Source organism: Chiloscyllium plagiosum, unplaced genomic scaffold (genome assembly GCF_037043375.1).
Source record: "Chiloscyllium plagiosum isolate Xiang-an unplaced genomic scaffold, Cpla_swu_hap1 HiC_scaffold_19, whole genome shotgun sequence".
NCBI lineage: Eukaryota > Metazoa > Chordata > Chondrichthyes > Orectolobiformes > Hemiscylliidae > Chiloscyllium > Chiloscyllium plagiosum.
Genome location: NW_028270157.1, coordinates 64,046,009 through 64,069,333, shown reverse-complemented (window position 1 = coordinate 64,069,333; position 23,325 = coordinate 64,046,009). Strand labels below are relative to the sequence as shown.

The 23,325-nt window shown below is 43.9% G+C and overlaps 1 protein-coding gene across 5 annotated transcripts in view; it reads left to right on the top strand.

Annotated features, from left to right (window-relative positions):
* The window catches only part of nrcama (neuronal cell adhesion molecule a), a 419,288-nt gene that overhangs the window by 17,816 nt on the left and 378,147 nt on the right, over positions 1-23,325 (top strand). For 2 of the 5 annotated variants that reach the window (XM_087997476.1, XM_087997475.1), the window contains exon 2: positions 6,550-6,705. The exons of 2 other annotated variants lie outside the window; for them this stretch is intronic. The gene's annotated coding sequence lies outside the window, so the exon portion shown is untranslated. Of the gene's footprint in view, positions 1-6,549; positions 6,706-7,969; positions 7,991-23,325 lie in introns of those variants that run through there. One more of the 5 variants, XM_087997477.1, reaches the window with a different exon arrangement.

Here is a 23,325-nt window from a genome sequence, read left to right as displayed (position 1 = left end):
AAATACATTAAGGACAAAAGAGTAACTAGGGAGAGAATAGGGCCCCTCAAAGATCAGCAAGGCGGCCTTTGTGTGGAGCTGCAGGAGGTGGGGCAGATAATAAACGAATGTTTTGCATCAGTATTTACTGTGGGCAAGGACATGGAAGATATAGAATGTAGGAAAATAGATGGTGACATCTTGAAAAATGTCCATATTACAGAGGAGGAAGTGCCGGATGTCTTGAAACGCATAAAAGGTGCCGGAAGACTGGAGGTTGGCGAACGTGGTGCCACTGTTTAAGAAGGGTAGTAAGGACAAGCCCGGGAACTTTCGACCAGTGAGCCTAACATTGCTGGTGGGCAAGTTGTTGGAGGGAATTCTGAAGGACAGGATGTTCATATATTTGGAAAGTCATGGACTGATTAGGGATAGTCAACATGGCTTTGTGCGTGGGAAATCATGTCTCACAAACTTGATTGAGTTTTTTGAAAAAGTAACGAAGAAGATTGATGAGGGCAGAGCAGCAGATGTGATCTATATGGACTTCAGTAAGGCATTTGACAAGGCTCCCCATGGGAGACTGATTAGCAAGGTTAGATCTCATGGAATACAGGGAGAACTAGCCATTTGGATACAGAACTGGCTCAAAGGTAGAAGACAGAGGGTGGTGGTGGAGGGTTGTTTTTCAGACTGGAGGCCTGTGATCAGTGGAGTGCCACAAGGATTGGTGCTGCATCCTCTACTTTTTGTTATTTACATAAATGATTTGGATGTGAGCATAAGAGGTGCAGTTAGTAAGTTTGCAGATGACACCAAAATTGGAGGTGTCGTGGACAGCGAAGAAGGCTACCTCCGATTACAACAGGAATTTTGTCAGAAGGGCCAATGGGCTGAGAAGTGGCAGATGGAGTTTAATTCAGATAAATGCGAGGTGCTGCATTTTGGGAAAGCAAATCTTCACAGGATTTATATGCTTAATGGTAAGGTCCTTGGGAGTGTTGCTGAACAAAGAGACCTTGGAGTGCAAGTTCATAGCTCTTTGAAAGTGGAGTCTCAGGTAGAGAGGATAGTGAAGAAGGCGTTTGGTATGCTTTTCTTTATTGGTCAGAGTATTGAGTACACGAGTTGGGAGGTCATGTTGCGGCTGTACAGGACATTGGTTAGGCCACTGTTGGAATATTGCATGCAATTCTGGTCTCCTTCCTATCGGAAGGATATTGTGAAACTTGAAAGGGTTCAGAAAAGATTTACAAGGAATTAGCCAGTGTTGGAGGATTTGAGCAATAAGCAGAGGTTGAATAGGCTAGGGCTGTTTTCCCTGGAGCGTCGAAAACTGAGGGGTGACCCTGTAGAGGTGTATAAAATCATGAGGGGCATGGTTAGAATAAATAGACAAAGTCTTTTCCCTGGGGTGAGGGATTCCAGAACATAGAAGGCATAGGTTTAGGGTGAGAGGGGAAAGATATAAAAGAGACCTATTGGGCAACTTTTTCACACAGAGGGTGGTACATATATGGAATGAGCTGGCAGAGCAAGCGATGGAGGCTGGTACAATTGTAATAAGTGTTCAAAGTGTACAATTGTAATATTTAAGAGGCATCTGGATGGGTATATGAATAGGAAAGGTTTGGAGGGATATGGGCCGGGTGCTGGCAGATGGGACTAGACTGGGCTGCGATATTTGGTTACATAAATGATTTGGAGTGAGCATAAGAGGTGCAGTTAGTAAGTTTGCAGATGACACCAAAATTGGAGGTGTCGTGGACACCGAAGGGTCTGTTTCCGTGCTGTACCATCTCTATGACTCTAATTCTCTTAAGGTTAATATGTGGCTTCAGTTGGCAGTTAGGAAGGTAAATGGAATATTAGCATTCATTTCAAGAGGGTTAGAGTACAAGAGCAGGGATGTACTGCTGAGTGTATAAAGGCCCTGGTCAGACTGCAATAAGAATATTTGTGAGCAGTTTTGGGTCCTGTATCTAAGGGAGGATGTGCTAGCTTTGGAGGTGGTCAGGACTATGTTTACAAGAATGATCCAAGCAATAAAGGGCTTCTCATGAGTGCTGGAGGACTCTAGCCTTTATTCAGGACAGTCTAGAAGGATAAAGGGGCATCTCGTTCAAACTTAGAATGCTGAGGCCTGGATAGAGTGGACATAGAGAAGACGTTTCCATTAGTAGCAGAGACTAGGACCAGAGGGCACAGCCTCAGAGTGAAGGGATGACCAGTTAGAACTGAGATGAAGAGGAATTTCCTCAGCTAGAGAATGGTGAATCCATAGAACTTTTTGTCAAAAAAAAGGACTGTGGGGTCAAATCATTGAGTGTCTTTAAGACAGAGGTAGGATCTTAATTAGTAAGGGGATCAGGGTTGCTCGTAGAAGGCAGGAGAATGATGGTGAGGAACATGTTTGAATGGTGGAGCAGAGCTGATGGACCAAATGACCTAATTCTGCTCCCATATCTTTGGCTCATAGAGTTCTACAGTATGCAGACCAGGCCCTTTTGCCCAAACTGGTCTGTGCTGACCAAAATGTCCGTCCACGCTAACCCCATTTCCCTGCACTTGGCCCATATTCTTATCCTTTCCTATCCATCTATTTATCCAAATGTCTTTCCAATGTTGTTAATGTCCCCGCCTCAACCACTTCTGCTGATAGCTCATTCCATACGCATACCACACTCTGTGTTCTAAAAAAGGTTGCCCTCAGGCTCCCAATTATTCTTTCCTCTCTAAACTTAAGCTGATGTCCTCTAGTCTTCCTTTCCCCCACCCTGGGAAAAACAGAGTGCATTCACCCTATCCATGCCTCTCATGACCTTATACACTTCTGTAAGATCCCCCCCCTCAGTCTCCTACGCTCTAAAGAAAAAAGCCCTAGCTTGTCCAACCTCTCCCTATAACTCAGACCATTGAGTCCTGGCAACATCCTTGTAAATTTCTTCTACACTCATTCTAATTTAATAATATCCTTCCCAAAGCAGAGTGACCAGAACTGAACACAATACTCCAAGTCCTGTACAACTTCAACATAACTTTCAAACTTCTATACTCAGTGCCTTGACTGATGAAGGCCAGTTTGCCAAAGGCTTCCTTCACTGCCCTGTCTACCTGTGAGTCCACTTTCAAAGAACCATGCACCTGAACTCCAAAGATCCCTCTGTTCCACTCCACTCCCTAAGGCCCTACCATTCACCAGGAAACTCCTACCTTGATTTGACTTTCCAAAACTCAACTCCTCACATTTATCTATATTAAATTCCATTTGCCATTTCTTGGCCCACTTCCCCAGCTGATTGAGGTCCTGCTGCATTTTGTGACAACCTTTCCCACTGTCCACGATACCGCTTATTTTAGTGTCAGCTGTAAATTTACTAATCATGCTTTATACATTCTCATGCAAATCATTGATATAGATAACAAGCAGCAATGGGTCCTGCATCGAGCCCTGAGGCACTCTACTAGTCACTGGTCTCCAGTTCGGCAAACATCCTTCCACTGTTACCCTCCGCTTCCTACCATCAAGCCAATTGTGTATTCAATTTGCCAGCTGTCTCTGGAGTCCATGCAATCTAATCTTCCAGGGCAGCCTATCATATGGTGCTTTATCAAAGGCCTTACTGAAATCCACACAGACTACATCTACTGCCTTGCCCTCATCAGCCTCCTTGGTCACTTCATCAAAGAACTCTAACAAATTTGTGAGGCATGATCTCCCATGTACAAAACCATGCTGACTACTCCTAATCAAACCCTGTATTTCCAAATGCATGTATATCATATGTCTTAGAATCTTCTCAACTAACTTACCTACCATAGATGTTGGGCTTACTGGTCCATGGTTCCCTGATTTTTCTTTGCAGCCCTTCTTGACTAAGAGCATAACATTCACTACCCTCCAGTCTTCCGGGACCTCACCCATGGCTAATGATGCAAAAATATCAGCCAGGGCCCACACAATTTCTTCTCTAGCCTCTTGCAGTGTTCTTGGATATATCTGGTCAGGACCAGGAGATTTATCCATCTTTGTAGATTCTAATACATCCAACACCACCTCTACTATGGTATGGACTGTCCCCCAGGTATGACCACTAACTCCCCCAAGTTCCCAAGTCTTCATGTCTTTCTCCACGGTTCACGCAGAGAAGTATTCATTGAGGGGGACCTCACCCATCTCTTGTGATTCTACACATACGTGTCCACTTTGTACTTGAGGGGTCCAATTCTCCCTGTAGTTATTCTTTTTCCTTTAATATGTTTAAAGAACATCTTTGGCTGAGGAGCTTAGGGTGAATACAATGCTCTCTCCTATGGTTATGTCCCAAAACAGCACAACGATGAATAAATAGATTTGAGATTGAAATAATCCATGCTCAAATATAATAGCCACCAGGGATTGGGTGACTTCCTCCTGTTCCTTTGATCGAGGTGGCAGACATTAACTTTTGTGCAGAGCTTGATGCCAAAGTCCATTTTGAATATGACAGGCATACCTATGTGAAAAATAAGTAGCTACTATAGGGTGTTAGTCCAAAGCGGGTGAGCGAAGAGGAAAGAAACTAGCTTAGATGTTCTGTGGCTTAAAGGTACAAAGAAATTGTGTGACAAGAGAATGTTTCCTCTCTTTTGAACCCTTTCTGAATCTGTCACAAAAAATATTTTTCCTCTTTTCTGCGTACAGCGAATATATGTCAATTCAAATGTAACTTGCTAGAAAATAAAGGAGTAGAGTGTGTGGTGCTGGAAAAGCACAGCCGGTCAGGCAGCATCCGAGGAGTGGGAGAATCAACATTTCAGGTATACCAAAACGTCAACTCTCCTGCTCCTCAGACGCTGCCTGACCTGCTGCACGTTTCCAGCACCACATTCAACTCTGATCGCCAGCATCTGCAGTCCTCACTTTCTCTTAGAAAATAAAGGAGCCAGTTACCAAGCTTTCGTTGAGTGAAAGTAAAGTGAATTTTATTACCTATCAATCCTGAGAAGAAGTAATATAAACATAGCATTAAATATATACTCAAATGCAGATAATAGGTTTTTACAAAAAGAGGAAAGTGCTACACCTAGGGAGAAATAAGGCTGTGCAATTTAAAAGTCTTCAAAGTCTTTAAGATTTTATATTTTTAAACCTGATGCTTCAACAAGTCAACAATTGGCTCACATTTGCAGCAGTGATGGATTTTGAGCTCTGTGAGTGGTTTTCCCAGTTTGCTCTTTAGTTAGCTGTTGTTTTCTGAGGTGATGAGAGGGGAGGCTAGGAAAAGAAATGTTCTGCTGTTGTGAATCCATGTTCTTCTCTCTGTCCTCCTGTTTATATAAAACACTATTATTGAAATTGAGTGTTCAGTGTTTTTCAGGAGTCTAATTTCATTGTCTTTCCAAGTTGGCTAACTGACAAGGTGAGCCTTTCATATGCCAGTAAATGGGAATTTGGATTTATTGCTGCTGACTCTATTGCCTGGTTGTAATGTTAGTCAATTCAAAATGGTCATGTCAGTGAAAAAGGTTTCCACTATTCCACACGGGCCCTCAAGACTTGTCTCAGTCTGTGGTCAACTGACCACTGCGGCTATCTTAGATCTGCACTTCTTTCTTTTGATTAAATTTTTTTCATTTTAAACAACAATCTCCTGTATAACGTGATGATAGATGATCAAATTTGATAGCCTACATATGTTACTAAAATAAGGATATTGCACTTAGTGGAGCTGTAATCCTTTGCTTATTCTCAAAAGTTAACTCAACAACGTGCTTCATTTCTGTCAGAAGGTAACCTTTCTTCCAGCAGATGTAATGCAACCTCAGGTAAAATCCACACCTCTATCCTGCAGGATTAAAATAATCTGAACAGAAGCATTTTAGTATGAGTTATCCTTGTTAATATGGAACTACTCCCAAAGGAAAACTCACTCCCATCAACTTCATCTTAAAAATCAGCTCAGCTATGAAATATTTGAAAGAAGCATGATGACATAAGGAGAAAAAGAACTTTACATTTTGTGTGTAGCAGAGGGCACATTACGAGTTTAGATTATTGCAAACTTGCACATCAAATATTAATTGCTTGTGAATTGCACTGCATGATGTTTTGCTTTTCAATGGAGGTATGCAAGCTGTCCTTCCATGTCTTTTTTTGTTAAATCCTTTCAGGAGATTGGCCATCCCTAACAAGACCAACATTTGTTGACAGTCCATAATTGACTTGGAACTGAAAGGCTTGCTCAGCTGTTTGAGGGTTGTTATAAATCAACCACATCGCTGTGGGAGTAAAGAAGGCAGATTTCCTTCCCCAAAGGACATAAGTGCTCCAATAAGTATTTACCACAATCGATTGTAGTTTGATAATTGATAATTCTGGTGAAATCATCGCAATGCCCCTGTTTTCCTACTGGTGTACATGTACATGAGCTTGTTCCAGTAGAGTGGATTTGGAATACATTTTGCGGAGGAACCGGCACATTGGTTTCTCTAATGATTGATGACGTGTGGATGAATACCTGGCCTTTGAACAGAAAAGTTGTGCCAATTGAGCAGAGCCAGATGGATAACTAGTTTTATGACTTTCAGCTTCTGGAATTCTCGCGTTCACTGCTGAATGATGAGAGATGTCATCGAGAGGTTTCCCTTGCCGGATGGAGCAAAGTGGAAGTGAAGGCTTTTTGTACTGGTCATTCCAATCCCTGCCTCCAACACGCCCTTAAATGCTGAACCTCCTTCGAACAGGCAAGTGAATTCATGAAATAGTGATTGATTTGACTTCATGCCGATTAGGGCGACTTTGCCAAGTCGAGAGCCATGTCGAGGCTCCCTGTCAGGCAGTTTCAAGTGTTTTCAAATTCTTATCTTCCTCGATGATTTAAGAACTGACAGCAACTTTATTAATCAATCCCAAATGGAGTATGGGTCGTGTATCAGTAATTAATTGTCAATGTAAATTAAGCTAACAAGCTCCTAAAACATAGTGGCCTTTTCCTATCCTTTCATACTGATATTGGAATGGGGCCCAGGATTGTCTTTTTGATAAATGATCCTCCCTCCATTAAACTGCATTGTCGTCCTGCTTAGCTGCTTGTATTTTTCAATTCTGAAAATCCCCTTCAGCTACCTTCTCTGAGGTTGTACTTTTGTAGTAGTGGAAAAGCAGTGTTATCAGGAAGTACGTTCTGACTAATTGTTTGCCATTTGGACTTTCTTTTCTGTAAAAGTTGATTCCAATTTGATGTTTTTGGTACCGGTTTAATAGTACTGAGGGGTTTGGTGGGACACTTCAGAGTGTTGTTACTCGGATCAAGAAAAGTAGAAGATTTCTGGGAGAAAACCAGAAGGGTTTTATGACCGTTCAGTAGTTAGACAGCCACCATTACATGGATTGGCTTTTAATTACCAATTTATTTAATTAAATGAATAGTTGCTGGGATTGGAGTTTTATTCCAAACCTTGGACTAAGCCAAGAATTTACCATTCGGCCTTTCTTGTAACTTGCAAGTGTTGAAAATAATACTCAGGTAGTCTTTGCGTTATTGGTTCTGTTTTTTATGGTTGACAGAGTGTTGATGACATTTGCTGTTTATGGTTTGTGCCACTTAAGAAATACATTTTGCGATTTCTAGAATATCTGAACTTCAAGGCAGAAGTGCACGTTGTTGTAGGAGTTGCAGTATGCCCATGGTGTTTGCTTCATGAGAGACTATCTGTTTGACACTGTGTTGTCAACAACTCAAGGCGCCCTCGACAGCAACTCCGTGGCCTTCATCACTCAGAAGAACGAGGACTGTAGATGCTTTATAGGTACCGATAAGTTCCCCCGACCAGCCACACATCGTCCTGATGTGAAATTATATGGCTGTTGCTGGGTCAAAATCCTGAATAGCCCTTATGGCCAGTACTATGGGTCTATCTACACCATATGAACTGCAGTGGTTCTACAAAATGGCTCACTACCACCATTTTCTCAAGGGCAATATGGATGGGGAATAAATTCCAGATTTTCCAGCAACGCCCACATCCTGTGAGTAGATTTTTAAAACTCAGAGTTGGAAGTAGGACATAGACAGCACTCTGAGAACAGGCTACAATTACGTTTTGTCAAACAGTCTACGGAGTTAGTATGGTGTACATATGCCATTTTAAGAGGTCATACTTTAAATTGATGTTGTGTCGATGGGATATGATGTGTTAGTTCCAAGACTTTCAGTCAGTTTGCAAACAGCAGCAGTCTACATTAGATGTAGTAAACATAGTCTCTCAAGCGGTGTGGTGGCTCAGTGGTTAGCACTGCTGCCTCACAACCCCAGTTCGATTCCAGCCTTGGGCGATTGTCTGTGTAGAGTTTGCACGTTATCCCTATGTCTGCGTGGGTTTCCTCCAGGTGCTCTGGTTTCCTGCCACAGTCCAAGGATGTGCAGATCAGGTGAATTAGCCATGTTAAATTGCCCATAGTGCTAGGCGCATTAGTCAGAGGGAAATGGGTCTGGGTGGGTTACTCTTTGGAGAGTTGGTATGGACTAGTTGGGCTGAAGGGCCTGTTTCCATACTTTAGGGAATCTAATCACAGTGCCAGAGACCCGGGTTCAATTCCTTCCTCGGGCGACTCTGTGTGGAGTTTGCACATTCTCCCCGTGTCTGTGTGGGTTTCCTCCAGGTGCTCCGGTTTCCTCCCACAGTCCAAAAATGTGCAGGTCAGGTGAATTGACCATACTGAATTGCCTGTAGTGTTAGGTGAAGAGGTAAACAGGGGAATGGGTCTGGGTGGGTTGCGCTTCGGCGGGTCGGTGTGGACTTGTTGGGCCAAAGGGCCTGTTTCCACACTGTAAGTAATCTTAAAAAAAAAAGTAATCTAATCTAATCCAATCCCCTCCCTGTAAAGGCAAGGTTACATCTCCAACAAAAGTGTCAGAAGTGGAGGCTATTTGCACAACACATTATAATTTTGCAAAGAAAAATAAATCTGTAAACGAAGCCTGGTAATTCAGTGCATAATGTAAATTCCAGGCACTTGTATCAGTGTGATCTTCAGGCATAACTGAAAAGGGAGCTATCCAGTCAGTACTATGCTTGCTGGCCTGGCGATGTACAGCACCACTTAATCCTGAAATAGGCTCCTCCTCGAGCAGATCACTCTAATCCTGCAACACAGATGGATCAAATCATCCGTTCAATTCTGAACTTCGTCCGTCATTTACATCCTGGGACACTGATTTTGGATGACAGCTATGCTGGGGGCCCATTGGCCCGGTGAATCTTGGCAGTTTCCCTGGGAGGTTCTGTGGCCCATGGCCTTTGATTGGCAGCTGAGAATGGTTACAACCGCCCCCCTAAAGCTGGCAACTGAGTTGGAACTTGCTCTGCTGTTGGGATTAACTAGGGAGGCTATCGGTGACCACACATATTGCAGCAAAATTGAGAAGAGGAAAACTGCATTAGTGTTTATGCCATTTTTGCAAAGACAAGTAAAAGTACTAACACTTGTGTTTTTGCTCTGAGTGTTATTTATTGGTTTAACTTTTGAACAATCATTTGATTTTAAAGTTTGATTCAATCTGCTCGTGGGAGTCCAGAAGGTACATTCACATGGCACCATGCTAATACAATGTCAAATGTGTCTTGTTTGGTTGCTGGTGTTTTTGGGCAGAGAAGATACGTTCGTTTTCATGAGCTGAGAGATTAACTCAATATATTCAGCTACTGTTTTTTGCTCATTTTAACTGTACACCAAGCATAAAATTCAGGAATGCAAGAAAACCATTTTCATGCAGCGCTATCACAGCAGTGGTAAATGCAAAGCACATGGGTCAAGTGCTCTACTTCCCTGTGGGAGACATTATTTGAGCTAATTATTAAGCACACATTATTGTTTGATCAGCAGAAAATTGCATTAGGAAAAAAATGACATTCATGTGCTTGGTTTGCAAGTAATTATGGGATTGCTACTCTGTCTAGATGCCTTCTGGCTGCAGAATGCATGTATGTGTTTTACTTTCATGCTTGAGTTTTACAACGATGACTTCTGAAAATTTTACACATGGATTTCAGAAAAAAACCATAGTTGTTGCGAAACGCACATGAGGCCATTGGATTTCCTGGAATGTGCATGCATGTGGAGTTTGTACGTCTGAGGGTTCTATTGTTCATTTTGTCTGGATCTCAAGGGTTCAGAAGAATTGAGAGGGGAATTTAAATGATAATCTCTAAATAATTATCATGTTGCTCAGCGCGTGGTGTCTTTTTTCCGTTGTTAGGTCTTCTGGGAGCTGGAGCTGTCAGGCATTGAAGAGTTAGCTCCTCAGGGCGATGCGGGAGCGGGGTTGGGGTGGGGGGTGTAATATCATAGAGTCATTAAAAATGGTGAAATTTCTCATGTTTCATGAACACTTTTTTTATTCATTTTTAATACTGTTCTACATTTGGTGGATTAAAAGACCATTTAGTCATCGACCATTGGTGTTGCCCAATTGTATCACTTAATATGCTGGTGTTCAAATTGGTCTGACAAGTTGGATAGTTAATGGCCATCAGAAACACATGTAGCTAATCTTGCGTTCTAATTTATGTTTGGGAATATCATTATTATTGGTTTATTTGACTACTCGAAGGATAGTTTATGCACTGTTGTGGGTGGAGGAAGAGAGAGGTGGTTTGTGCCAAGAGAGGGATTATATTTGACCTCATGATATTGTGGGATGGTCTTGGAAATTCTCACTGAATTCCTCATGCTTTCATTGGAGTTATCAATGTCCATCTTTCCCCTGAACTAACGGTGTTTTCATATTGTTTTGTAATTTTGCAATGAAGACATTTAATAGTTTCTTTGCTTTCCCTTGCAAAATTGGACAACAGTGTGGATTGTATGCCAATACAGCGACATGACGGTTCAGTGGTGAGAATTGCTGCATCACAGCACCAGGGACCCTGGTTCACTTCCATCTTTGGGCGACTGTCTGTGTGGAGTTTGCACATTCTCCCTGTGTCTGCGTGGGTTTCTTCCGGGTGCTCGGGTTTCCTCCCACAGTCCAAAGGTGTGCCGGTTAGGTGGATTGGCCGTACTAAATTGCCCATAGTGTCTGGGGGTATGTAGGTTGGGTGGGTTGGCCCTGGGAATTGTAGAATTCCAAGGATAGGGTAGGGTAGGGGAGTGGGGGTGGGTCTGGGTGGGATGCTCTTTGGCAGGTTGGTATGGACTGAATGGCCTGCTTCCACACTCTAGGGATTTTGTGATGGGTGTGTCAAATGCTTACATTTAAATCTAGGACAATTAATGACTTGATCCTTTCAAAAAGGCATTGGTAAGTATTACTGTTGCCTTATGCAGTTTATCCTGTCTGACTGCCTTAACCTACCTTACTCCATTGGAAGCATACTTTGACTTTTCCACGGGTGGTTCTGTCACGTTTTGGAACTGTGTCCTATAGTTTATGCCCTGCACGAGATCAGGGCAGACTTGGGGTTTAAAACCCAATCAAATTCCCAGAGCCTAGTTTGTGGTAAGTCACATTGTTAAAAGCGTCCAAGGTTAGTTGTGTTTGGAAAGAATATTGTGAGCTACTATAATACGAGGGTGAAGTACTGATGATGGCAGTGGCAGAAAGGGGAATAATTTTGAGTGATGACTGGAGTTAATTCCAAAACATTCCATTGGATTGGCTAAAGGGCAATTTTCCAAAGATATATCAGTAATACGCCAAGTAAATTTGGCACTGCATTCATGCCATTTATCATTTTGATAGAAAGACTGAGTAAACAGCAGGGTTAACTACAGCAAGGAAAAATGATTGGTTGAAGGGATTATTCAAAGTCTTTAAAATAATTAAGCCGAGTCTGGACAGGATAAAACAATGGCATATTTAACGTCTATACAATTTAGGTTTTATTTTGCATGTATTGGTGGTTTACACTAAGTGGAGGAGAAAGTGAGGACTGCAGATGCTGGAGATCAGAGTCGCGAGTGTGTTGCTGGAAAAGCACAGCAGGTCAGGCAGCATCCGAGGAGCAGGGGAATTGATGTTTCGGGCATAAGCCCTTTATCACAATAAGTCTTTGATTTTGGTTTACTTTTGTTTTGTTTCATATTCCAATGGGGGAAATGGAACTTTTCCCACTCTAAGCATTCCAGGTCAGTTACCAGATACAGTGTAAAATGCCCTCCACCCTTGCCAGCATTGTTACTTTGTTCTAACCTGGGGTTTACCATTCTGACTGTATCTCCCACGTTTGTCCTTGTCAGCCTTATCCTGAGCTCAATTGCAATTTAGAAGTGCAGCCATTTGGAACTGGAATAATGGTGTGTATTTGCCATTTTGGTATGTATCTTATTAATCTGATTCTTGTCAAAGCAATGTGGGTGGCATTGTGGCTCAGTGGTTAGTACTGCTGCCTCACAGCACCAGGGTCCCAGGTTCAATTCCAGCCTCTGGCGACTCTGTGTGGAGGTTACACATTCTCCCCATGTCTGCGTAGGTTTCCTCTGAGTGCTCTGGTTTTCTCCTGCAGTCCAAAGATGTGCAGGCCAGGTGAATTGCCCATTGTGTTTTACCATGCTAAATTGCCCATCATGTTTGGTCCATTAGTCAGAGGGAAATGGGTCTGGGTGGGTTACTCTTCGGAGGGTCGGTGTGGACTGGTTGGGCCGAAGGGCCTGTTTCCACACTGGAGGGAATCCAATCTAAAAAAACATGGGAATGCAAAGAGCTTATTCATAGAATGTGAGATATATCTTTGAATTTTTAGAAGTTCTAATGTAGAATCTGCAGGGTTTTACAGGTCTTCACTCTTCACTGAGCTTTGTGTGGAGTCAGCCATTAGATACTTATCTCCTCCAGTAGGTTTAAGCGATCAAGCACTATTACATAGATCAGTGGGCAGACCTGCCCACTGAATGCCTATTAAACACTATAGGCATGTCTGGTCAAACCCATTTCACATGGGATCTTAGTAAAATAATACTTGCATCTCATCAACCTGGTTAAAAAGGCGAAAGTTTAGCATCTAACTCAATTACTCAAGTTAATGCTTTAATTGAGTTCCCAACAAAATGCACAATGGTTTGTATGTGAAAGGCTCTTTGGTGCAAATTGTTCTGCATTCCCTTAAATCCCACCTAATTCTGTTTCTCAGTGGCACCTTTTTTATTTCACAGTTAGCCATAATTGGAGGACTGTTGGGTGGAGTGGCCTGGGGAGGGGAAGGGAAAAGAAAGACAAACGTTGGCTGATTGCTTCTTTCTCGGCACTACTTCTACGGCCCTGATTTAGAAACTGAGCATGTCCGGATCGGATCAGCTGGATTGATCTTCAGTGCTTGAATATTTAGTCATGGTTTGGAGGTGCCGGTGTTGGACTGGGGTGTACAAAGTTAAAAATCCCAGAACACTAGGTTGTAGTTCAATAGGTTTAATTGGAAGCACTAGCTTTCGGAGCGCTGCTCCTTCATCAGGACAGTCACCTGATGAAGGAGCAGCGCTCTGAAAGCTAGTGCTTCCAATTAAACCTGTTGGACTATAACCTGGTGTTGTGATTTTTAACTTCAAATATTTAGCTACGTGTGAAGAACCACTTCAAGGTTTCTGAGGCGAGTGGAAACGTCTCGACTAAAGTCAAGCACATTAAGAGAAAGAAAATTAGAGGAGAAAAGGTGCTGTTTAACATTCACAAGTTAGCACCTTACTGTCATTTTGGATGAGAAAAGATTTAAGCAGTGAGAAACTCAGTCCTGCAGTCAGCACACAGTGGTCTTGCAGACAGACTGATCGTGCAAGTGCAAGTGATTCTGAACCACTTGAACTGTGGACCCCCTTGAGCTGCCTAATGAGGAACCCTACCCAGTTTGTCTTGAGTGCAGTTGGTTGTGTTGTCCCAGTCTCTGCAAACAGTGCTCCCCTGCTTCAGTCGCAAACAAAGACGCCTGGGATGTTGAACGTTGTTGAAAGGAAGACTCTGTGGGATCCAAATTTGTCAAAGGCAATTAAAAGGAATGACCTTACAGTGGCTTTATTCATGCAGTTTGCCTGAAAATATCCCTTTAAAAAGCTGTGTGCACTTTTATTTTCCAAAGAATTTGGGCTGCTCCTTAAGCTGCCATCTTTGTACCCCTCCCAGGGGGAATCGGTATATTTGCGTTAATTGCATTTTCGTCTCTCGCTAGAGGCAATGGAGTACAAGAGAGGGTAGGATGTTTGCACTCAGTATTCAGCATAAGGCTGATTATTCTTGACTTCTGTCTGCCCATGTGAGTACGTGGGTGAAGGTAGAGCTCGAGTGTGTGCAGCCTTCGATGTTTAATAGCGTTTACCGTGAAACTTCACCCATAGTAGAATGGACATGCCAGTGAGGTACTTGACGGTGGAGCCTGAGTTCAAGTTAAAGCCCATGCCCTTCAGAGAAGAGGGGATGGGGGGAAAAATGTTTTTGTGATTTGTAAGAAGCCAGAGCAGAGTTCAGCCATTCAGCCCATCCATCCTGCTGCACCATTCAATGGCAATGATCTGATCCAGTCATCTTCAACTCCACTTTCCTGCCTCTTTCCCCACAACCCTCGATCCCTTAGCTCTTCTTAAAAGTCTGTCATCGCGATGAAGATGTTTAATAACCCTTAAGGACATTTCAAACATGTTAGAACCGGTGAAGCACTTTCTGAAACATTATCGCATTTAATTTTATAACCGTGACAACGCACACAGCAAACCCCTCCAAACCGCAGTGTGCAACATCGAGAGGGTATGAGGCAGCTTCTAATTTTGACGTATTTTGTTTACTATTATCGCTTTGGCTAATTTATGCTCAGAGTGTGGGTTGTTCCACCGCCAGTATGTTAGCTATTTTGATAATGCATCTGCTTTCCTTTCTTAAGAGTACTTTCTTTAACGCACTAAGAAAGTCTGTTGCATCGCACTTCAATGAAAAATAATTCAAATACGCTGCAAGATACAAGTGGATTTCTGTGCACTTAAAACTCGCTGGGTTTAATGCCTCTCTGCCACTCTCCATACTGCCAAGTGATTAGCCAAGCAGAGTTGTATTCTGGTCGCATTGCTCAGCTTTGTGCTATTGAGGGTTGCCCAAGTCTTTTCAGCAGTTTACCTCAATAGAATACTGAAAGGAGGAGACAGAACAAAGGGGCTTCTGTTTCTCCTCTTTTCCCCCCCTTGCTGGGCTGTTGTTGGCTTTTCCCGATAAGAGTGTGTGGTTTGGAGGGGGGGGGGGGGGGGGGTGCGGTTGGGGAGACGGAGTGTGGTAGGTGGGGGCTGGCAAAGGATCAGAGCCGAGGAACCAAAATAAAACAGAGTCGACACATTGTGCGGCAGTCCAGAGCACCGACTAATTCTGCTGCCACTTCGCTTTTGAAAGACACAAAAAAGACGCGGAGTTGCTGCTGATGGGAACGGGAGTGAATTTAAGTTGATGGAGCAATGCACTGCCTGATTTAGCCTCTCGCTTCTGTGATGCATTTAGCAGTCGCTGAAGTGAGGAGGCATGAAGCAGTGTTAAAATGGAGGTCAGGTGCTGCTCCAGAGTGTATATCAACTGTGAATTAGCAACAACTTGTTTTGTTCTTGGCTGGCATGGAGAGACCATGAGTTGTATCACTGTGTATTTACACCAGTCGTCCATGTGATTTGTTCTCCCCCAGCCTCCACTGTCATTGTAAGGGGCGGAGCTGTGGTCCTGTGAATTTCCAGCCTGCAGCTTTGCTTTTGCAAATCTCAGTTCACCAGTGAATCTCATTCATTGATGCTGATTGCGTCCCTCCTCCTTTTCTTTTTGAAAAGAAAACCTCCTCATTAAATTATGGAAGTTATTTGCAGGTCGTGACACATGGGGGCTACAGCTGCAAACGGAGCTGGGCAGGGGCCCCTTGCACATAACTGCAGGCAGGGTCTTGGCAGCGGTTACTGTATGCATCAAAATGAGTTGCCTCTGGCAATCCATTCGCTACATCATCAAACCCATGGACTGTCCAGGTTCAGAGTCCAGACTTGCTTTGACAATTGTCCTTGGTTTTTTCCCCCTAGGGCTCAAGCTTGTCGCTCTTTGACAAGTCATCCAGCATAGAGAAGAAATGGCTTTATTGTGAGCAATGAATCCTTTCCTGCCTTGCCTTTTGTGCGTGACAGCAGTAAAACAGAAATGCCACCAGTGTGTCAGAGGGGAATGTTGGAATCGTTGCAGGGTTTTCAATCTTCCACTTAAGAACGACAGCGTGGTAAGCAAGAAGAGGAGGAAAAGACAAAGAAAACAATAGCAATTGAAGATAAATTTATCATTTCTGCTGCTCACAAGCCCTGCCATTGGAAACTGACAGGTGAGAGAGCAGATCCCATATCATGGTGTGCAGATAAGTTAGTAATAGATGCCACGAAAGAGCTGAAAAGAGAGATGCTTGCTAGTTCACCTATGCTGTGTGGTTTAATCATTGACTTAAACTGAAATAATTTGGAGAGGGGTTCCTCCCTGATTTCCATCTGTCATCCAGTGAGCAGCCAAACTGATCTAGACTCTTCCAGCCTCACTTCAGGTTCTGCAAAAAGTTTAATTGATGTTGATTTTTACATCAGGCCTTGGGGAGTGAAGAGAAGCTGACCAGGTCTGGATGAGTTGTATCACAGGCTGTTGTGGGAGATTTCTAAATCGCCTCCCCTGCAGTCGGAGATCTGGAGGGCAGTTGTGGTTTCACTTTGCACCACAGGTGGTAAAGATAGAGCAGTGAATTCTAGACTGGTAAGTCTAACCTCAGTGGTGGGGAAACTATTTGAGAAAACAATGAAGCAGAAAATTAATCTCCATTTTCGACTGGTGAGGTTTGATCAGGGATAGTCAACATGGCTTTGTCAGAGGGAGGATGTGCCAACAAATCTGGAATTTTTCGTGGAGGTGGCCAAGTGTTTTTGGATGAGGATAGGGCACTTAATGTAGTTTATCTGGATTTCAGAAAGGCCTTTGGCAAGATCTCACCCGGGACACTGATAAAAGGTAAAAGCTCATGGGATCCAGGGTAACTTGGCAAGGTGTGTCCAAAATTGTCTTAGTGACAGGAGACAGGGTGGTGGTGGAAGGCTGTTTGTGTGACTGGAGCCCAGTGTGCAGTCCTGTGCCACAAGGATTTGAGCTGGGTCATTGTTTGTGATATTCATAAATGGATGAGAATTTGGAGGAATGACAAGTTTGCCGATGACTTGAAGGTGTTAGGTTACAGGGGGATATTAACGGATTGGTCAAAGTGGGCAGATCAGTAGCAGATGGAATTTAACCCACATAAATGTGAGGTGACACACTCTAGATAAAGGAAGAAGACGCTCAGACTTGGTGAATGGTCGGAGCTCTGAGGAACACAGGGATGTTGGGGTGCTTGTCCACAGATCCCTGAAGGTGGCTGGGTGGGTTCAGAGGGTGGTTAAGAAGGCACACGAAATAATTGTCTTTATCAGTCATGGTGGAGATTATAACAGGCAACCAGCTCATGTTAGAGCTGTACAGAACTTTGGTTAGATTGCAGTTGGAGTACTGTTTTCAGTTCTGGTCACCACACTGTAGGAAGGATGTGGCTCTATTGGACAGTGTGGAGGAGATTCACCAAGTTCTGGCCTGGGATGGAGCAGTTTACCTGGATTAGTTTGGGTTGTTTTCTTTAGAGCAGGGAAAGTTGAGAGGGGTTCCTGAGAGAAGTGTATAAGATTGAGGGGCACGATCAGAGTGAATAGAAAGCAGCTGCTCCTCTAAGTTGAAGGGTCAATGACTGACATAATTTTCAGGCAACAGGCAGGAGGTTTAGAGGGGATTTGAGAGAAATCTTTTTCACCCAGAGAATGGTGGGGTTCTGGAGTATGCAGTCTTACAAAAGCAAGAAACCTTAAAAAAAAAATACTTGGATGAGCACTTCATTCAAGGCTGTGGGACTGGTGGTGTTAGTATTTTTTTTAGATGGTACAGACTTGATAGACTCAAGAGCCTCTTCTGTACTGTATGATGCAATGATCAGCTGAATCCTTGATCCTGATAATCCCTTTTGAAATTGCCTGAAATATAGGTAGGGACATGCATGGTTCACACATCCATCTTATCCTTTTACAGTCCGTTGGGACTGAGGATGACTTGTTTGCCTATTGATTCGATGGGTTCTGAGATTTCTGATAAATCCAAAATAAAAACAGAAACTCAGCAGGTCTAGCAGCATCTGTGGGGAGAAAGCAAAGGTAACACTTTGAGTCCAGTGACTGTTGCAAACTGGCAGCATCGAGGAAACAATGGTAATTTATATTGAAGAAGTGGTGGGGTGGAAGGAGGTGATGAATAAAGAGGTGAGTGGATAGGTGGAAATGGAGCCCAAAGAGAGAGAGAGAGAGAAGGCTAGTCGAACAAGTGGATTATTAAAAGCAAACTAGGACAGAGGAGAAGCTGAACAAGTGACAATTGGCACGAGGGTAGGCTATACTGAAAGCGACCCTCACGAGGGTAGGCTATACTGAAAGCGACCCTCACGAGGGTAGGCTATACTGAAAGCGACCCTCACGAGGGTAGGCTATACTGAAAGCGACCCTCACGAGGGTAGGCTATACTGAAAGCGACCCTCACGAGGGTAGGCTATACTGAAAGCGACCCTCACGAGGGTAGGCTATACTGAAAGCGACCCTCACGAGGGTAGGCTATACTGAAAGCGACCCTCACGAGGGTAGGCTATACTGAAAGCGACCCTCACGAGGGTAGGCTATACTGAAAGCGACCCTCACGAGGGTAGGCTATACTGAAAGCGACCCTCACGAGGGTAGGCTATACTGAAAGCGACCCTCACGAGGGTAGGCTATACTGAAAGCGACCCTCATCATGACAGGACAAGAGTGCGAAGCGGGTACAAGACACGGAAGAATGGAATCGGATTCTAAAGTTATTGGACTTGACTTTGCGTCCTAGAAGGTGAGGTGAGGTGCAGCCGTACAGAAGGTATGGTGCAGTTCTTCCAGCTTATGCTGAGGCTGACTGCAGGATGCCTGCGACACATGTTGGCCAAGGGACAGGGTGGTGTGTTGAAGTAGCAGGCAACTGGAAACTCAGCCGTTTTTGCAAACAGAAAGTTAAGTGTTTTGAAAAATGCTCACCAAGTCTGCTTCAGCTCCATCAATGTAGAGGAGATCATGTAGTGAGCAGCAAATACAGTAAACTAGGTTGAGTGAAGGGCAGGTAAGTCTCTACTTCATCTGGAAGGTGTGTCTGGGGCCTTGGATAGTGAGGAGGGAGGAATTAAATGGGCAGGTATTACACTTTCGTTGAATGTATGGGAAGGTGCTGCGGTGGGAGTGAATGGAAAAGAGGACCCGAGTGTCCCGGAAGGAATGATCCCTGTGGAACGCAGACAAGGGAGGGCAGGGGAATATATGTCTGGTTGTGGAATCTGACTGGAGGTGGCAGAAATGCCTACTTATGATCCTTTGGATGCAGAGGTTATGGGGTGTTAAGTGAGGATTAGGTGAGGGTCGAAGTGCAGGAGATGGGTCAGACACAGCTAAAGGCTCTGTCGACCACAGTGCTGGGGAATCCTTGGTTGAAGAAAATGGCAGATGTTTGAGGCTCCCCTGAGGAAGCTGGCATCAGAATAGACGTGACAGAGTTGGTAAAACTGTGAAAATGGGATTTATCCCTTACAGGAAGTTGAGAAAGTCCAGGTAACTGAGAGAGTCTGGGGGTTCGTAACAGATATCGGTGGTCAGCCGAACCCCAGAAGCAGAGGCGTCGAGGAAGGAGTCAGCGATGAACTTAGGTGGAGGTGAGAGCAGGATGGAAATGGGAAGCAAAATAGATACGTTTTTCCAATTCTGAACAAGAGAGGGAAGTAGCACCAATGATCACATCGGTGTATCAGAGGGAAAACTTGTTGGGGCCCGAGTAGGTCCGGAACAAGAAATGTTCTGTCTACCTATGTGGATAAGACCAATATATTATGGGCAAACGGTGTCTCATGCTGGGCAGCTGGAGATGAGTCATTCCAAGGTGTGTGCCCTCTACCACTGACACCTCAGCTTCTCCTGTGTAAGTTCTGGTTGAATCTGAGTTTAATTTCATTCTATGAACAAGTGCCCTCCATGTTGATTGGTTATAGACTCGCATCTCTCATGGGTTGGTGGGATGTTTGACACCTGCAGGAATGCTCTGAAAGTGCCCTGTAAAGCATTTCTGCTCTCCTCTTGGAGTCTTCTCTCAAGTTAATTGTTGTTATAACAATGTACTGTACCCTGGAAAGGAATCTATTCTTTTTGGAAAGGAGGGGAGAGAATCAGCACTGTCCTTGTATATTGATAATCAAAGACACGTATTCAGCATTGATGGGCCTAATGTACGAAAACAAAATGACTGTGCTTGTATGGCTCCTTTCATACCTTAGAATATCACAAGGACGTGACAGGTAAAGGAATCCCTTGTAGCTACTGTTGTAATATATAGAAAGCTGAAGTCAATTTGTGGACAACATACTCCCACTAGAAGATAAATGACCACATCATTGGAATTAGTGGTGTTTGCCAGGATCACCATTGGCCAGGACATAGAATAAACGTGGAGCCTTTTGACCACCAGCCTTGATATTGAAAACTGATGGGCCAAGCTCCTATATCAAAGCCATGTCCTTGTTTTTCTTCAAATTGTGCTTTGGATTGTTTATGCCAACTGTTGATGAGACAGGGCTTTGGTTTGGCACCTGTTCACAAAGGTGGCATCACTGACAGCGTGGCACTCTTGCCATTGCACTTGTGTGGACTGTGTTGGAATATTTCTTGATCGCTGGCATGAGAATGCAGTTTGACGTCTGGAAGGCAGCTGGACAGAGCTTCACAGGCACCTGTCACTTTGATACAGCGTACAAAAGAAACTAGCCACCTCAATTTTTAACATCCAATGGGGCAGGACTCTGAGATAGTGAGGACTACAGATGTTGGGAGAAGTCAGAGTTGATAAAGTGTGGCCCTGGAAAAAGCACAACAGGTCAGGCAGCATCTGAGGAGCGAGTGGGTCGCATTTCTGGCATGACTGTTGCTGAATTCCCATCAGAAATATCTTCGGGCCACAGATGATCAGAAATCTAATCAGCAATTTCAGCAAGTTTAGGTCAGACTCTCCTCTTGACTCCCCAAAGGGTGTGTACCAACTACAAGGGTGTGTGACAGGGATATGATGGAATACGCTACAGTTGTCTGGGCGGGTGCAGATCCGACAACACTTAAGCTTGATACTGAACAGCAGCAACAAAGGCCCTCCTTCCAGCAGCTTGGACAATGACTCACCAAGTCTTCTTTAACAGCACTTTCTAAACCTGTAAGAACTATCATCTTGAGCGACCAAGAATAGAAAGGAACACATTTGCCCCCACGTCGCATATCATCCTGACTTGTTTTTCCTTCACTGTCACTGCGTTAAAATCCTGGCACCCCCTCCCCCTCTCCCTCTCCCTGGCAGCACCGTAGGTGTTCCCACACCATGTGGGTTGGAGCAGTTCCTCACAGTCATTGATTGCCATCGTGTTGAAGGCAATTAGTGATGATCAGTAAACACCAGTGGGGCCTGCATTCCTCCGATAAATAAACATATTTTAAAGATTAAGCAAAGGAATAATATATTACTATTGAGACACTTTTGGCTGAACTTTTATTGAACGTAGTCATTGAGCTGTTTAGCACGGAAACAGACCCTTCGGTCCAACTCGTCCATGCCAACCAGATATCCTACCTAATCTAGTCCCATTTGCTAGCACTTGGTCCATATCCCTCTTAAACCCTTCCTATTCATATACCCATCTAAGATACCTTCTAAATGTTGTAATTGTACCAGTTTCCACTACTTCCTCTGGAAGCTCATTACAGACACTCAGCACCCTCCGTGTGAAAAGGTTGCCCCTTAGGTCCCATTTAAATCTTTCCCCCCTCACATTAAACGTATGCCCTTTACTTCTGGACTTTCCCCACCCCAGGGAAAACACCTTGGCTATTTATGCTATGTCCCTCATGATTTTACAGACCTCTATAAGGTCATTGTCAACATTTTCGACTGCAGCCCCCTTTTTGTCAACTGTTGATTTGCTTTGAGTCAATGTGAACTCAAAGTGATAAGTGTAGATGATGGGTGCCAGTGATATTTAAACCATTGGATCCCTATCTGGGTGAAAGGTTCGTTCTTCTGTGGAAGATATTTTGGGAATATTTGCTCCAGGCTTTGTTTGATTCAGATGGGCCTAGCCAGCTTGCTTGTCTCACAAGGGTTTTGCTGCTGGTAGACTGAACGTTGGAGGGTCCATGGGCAGAAGAGGTGAGGGTTTTTGCAGTATTGTGCATGACTCTGAGATAGTGAGGACTGCAGATGTTGGGAGAAGTCAGAGTTGATAAAGTGTGGCACTGGAAAAAGCACAACAGGTCAGGCAGCATCTGTTGCTAGGCAAGGTTATGGAGATGGGACAGATAATTGAATTTGATTGTGCTTGTGACTATTATGGTTGGTTGATCTCCGTTAACTGGGCAGCTAGTCTATAGGTAGAAGTGACACCAACAGCGTGGGTTCAATTCCTGCACTAGCTGAGGTTACTTTGAAGAACTCTGCTTCTCATCTGAGGTACGGTGACCCTCAGGTTAAACCACCACTGGTTGTCTAATGAGAGAACATCCCTATGGTCAGGTAAAACTATAACAACTTGACTTTCATAGTTATGAATGGAAATTTGTTAGTTGTCACCATCTGCTTTTAACTGTGTGTCTTGCTTTATTGTTTCTGAAGATGGTTAGGACATTACTGTATGGTTAGAGTCACATATTATCCATATAGAATAAGATTAGATTCTCTACAGTGTGAAAGCAGGCCTTTCGGCCTAACAAGTCCACACCAACCATGCGAAGAGTAACCCACCCAGACCCATTTCCCTCTGACTAATGCACCTAACACTATGGCAATTTTAGCATGGCCAATTCACCTGTCCTGCCCATCTTTGGACTGTGGGAGGAAACTGGAGCAAACCCACGCAGACACTGGGAGAATGTGCAAACTCCACACAGACAGCCGCCCAAGGCTGAACTTGAACCCGTGACCCTGGTGCTGTGAGGCAGCAGTGCTAACCACTGAGCCACTGTGCCAATTCCTTTTCCTAAGGTGTATCAGTTAATGAGATTGTTTTATGCAACAATCCAGTAGTTTCATGGCCGTTGTGTCTATATCAACTCTGAGTGAACACTGTGACTTAGTGCAATTTTCCTGCCTTCCCCCCCCCCCCCCCCCCCCATACCTTTTTCATGTTATCTCTATTCAAATAATGATCCAATGCCCCTTTGAATGTCTCAGTTGAACCTGCTCCAACAATATTTCCAGGCAGTGGATTCCAGACTTGAGC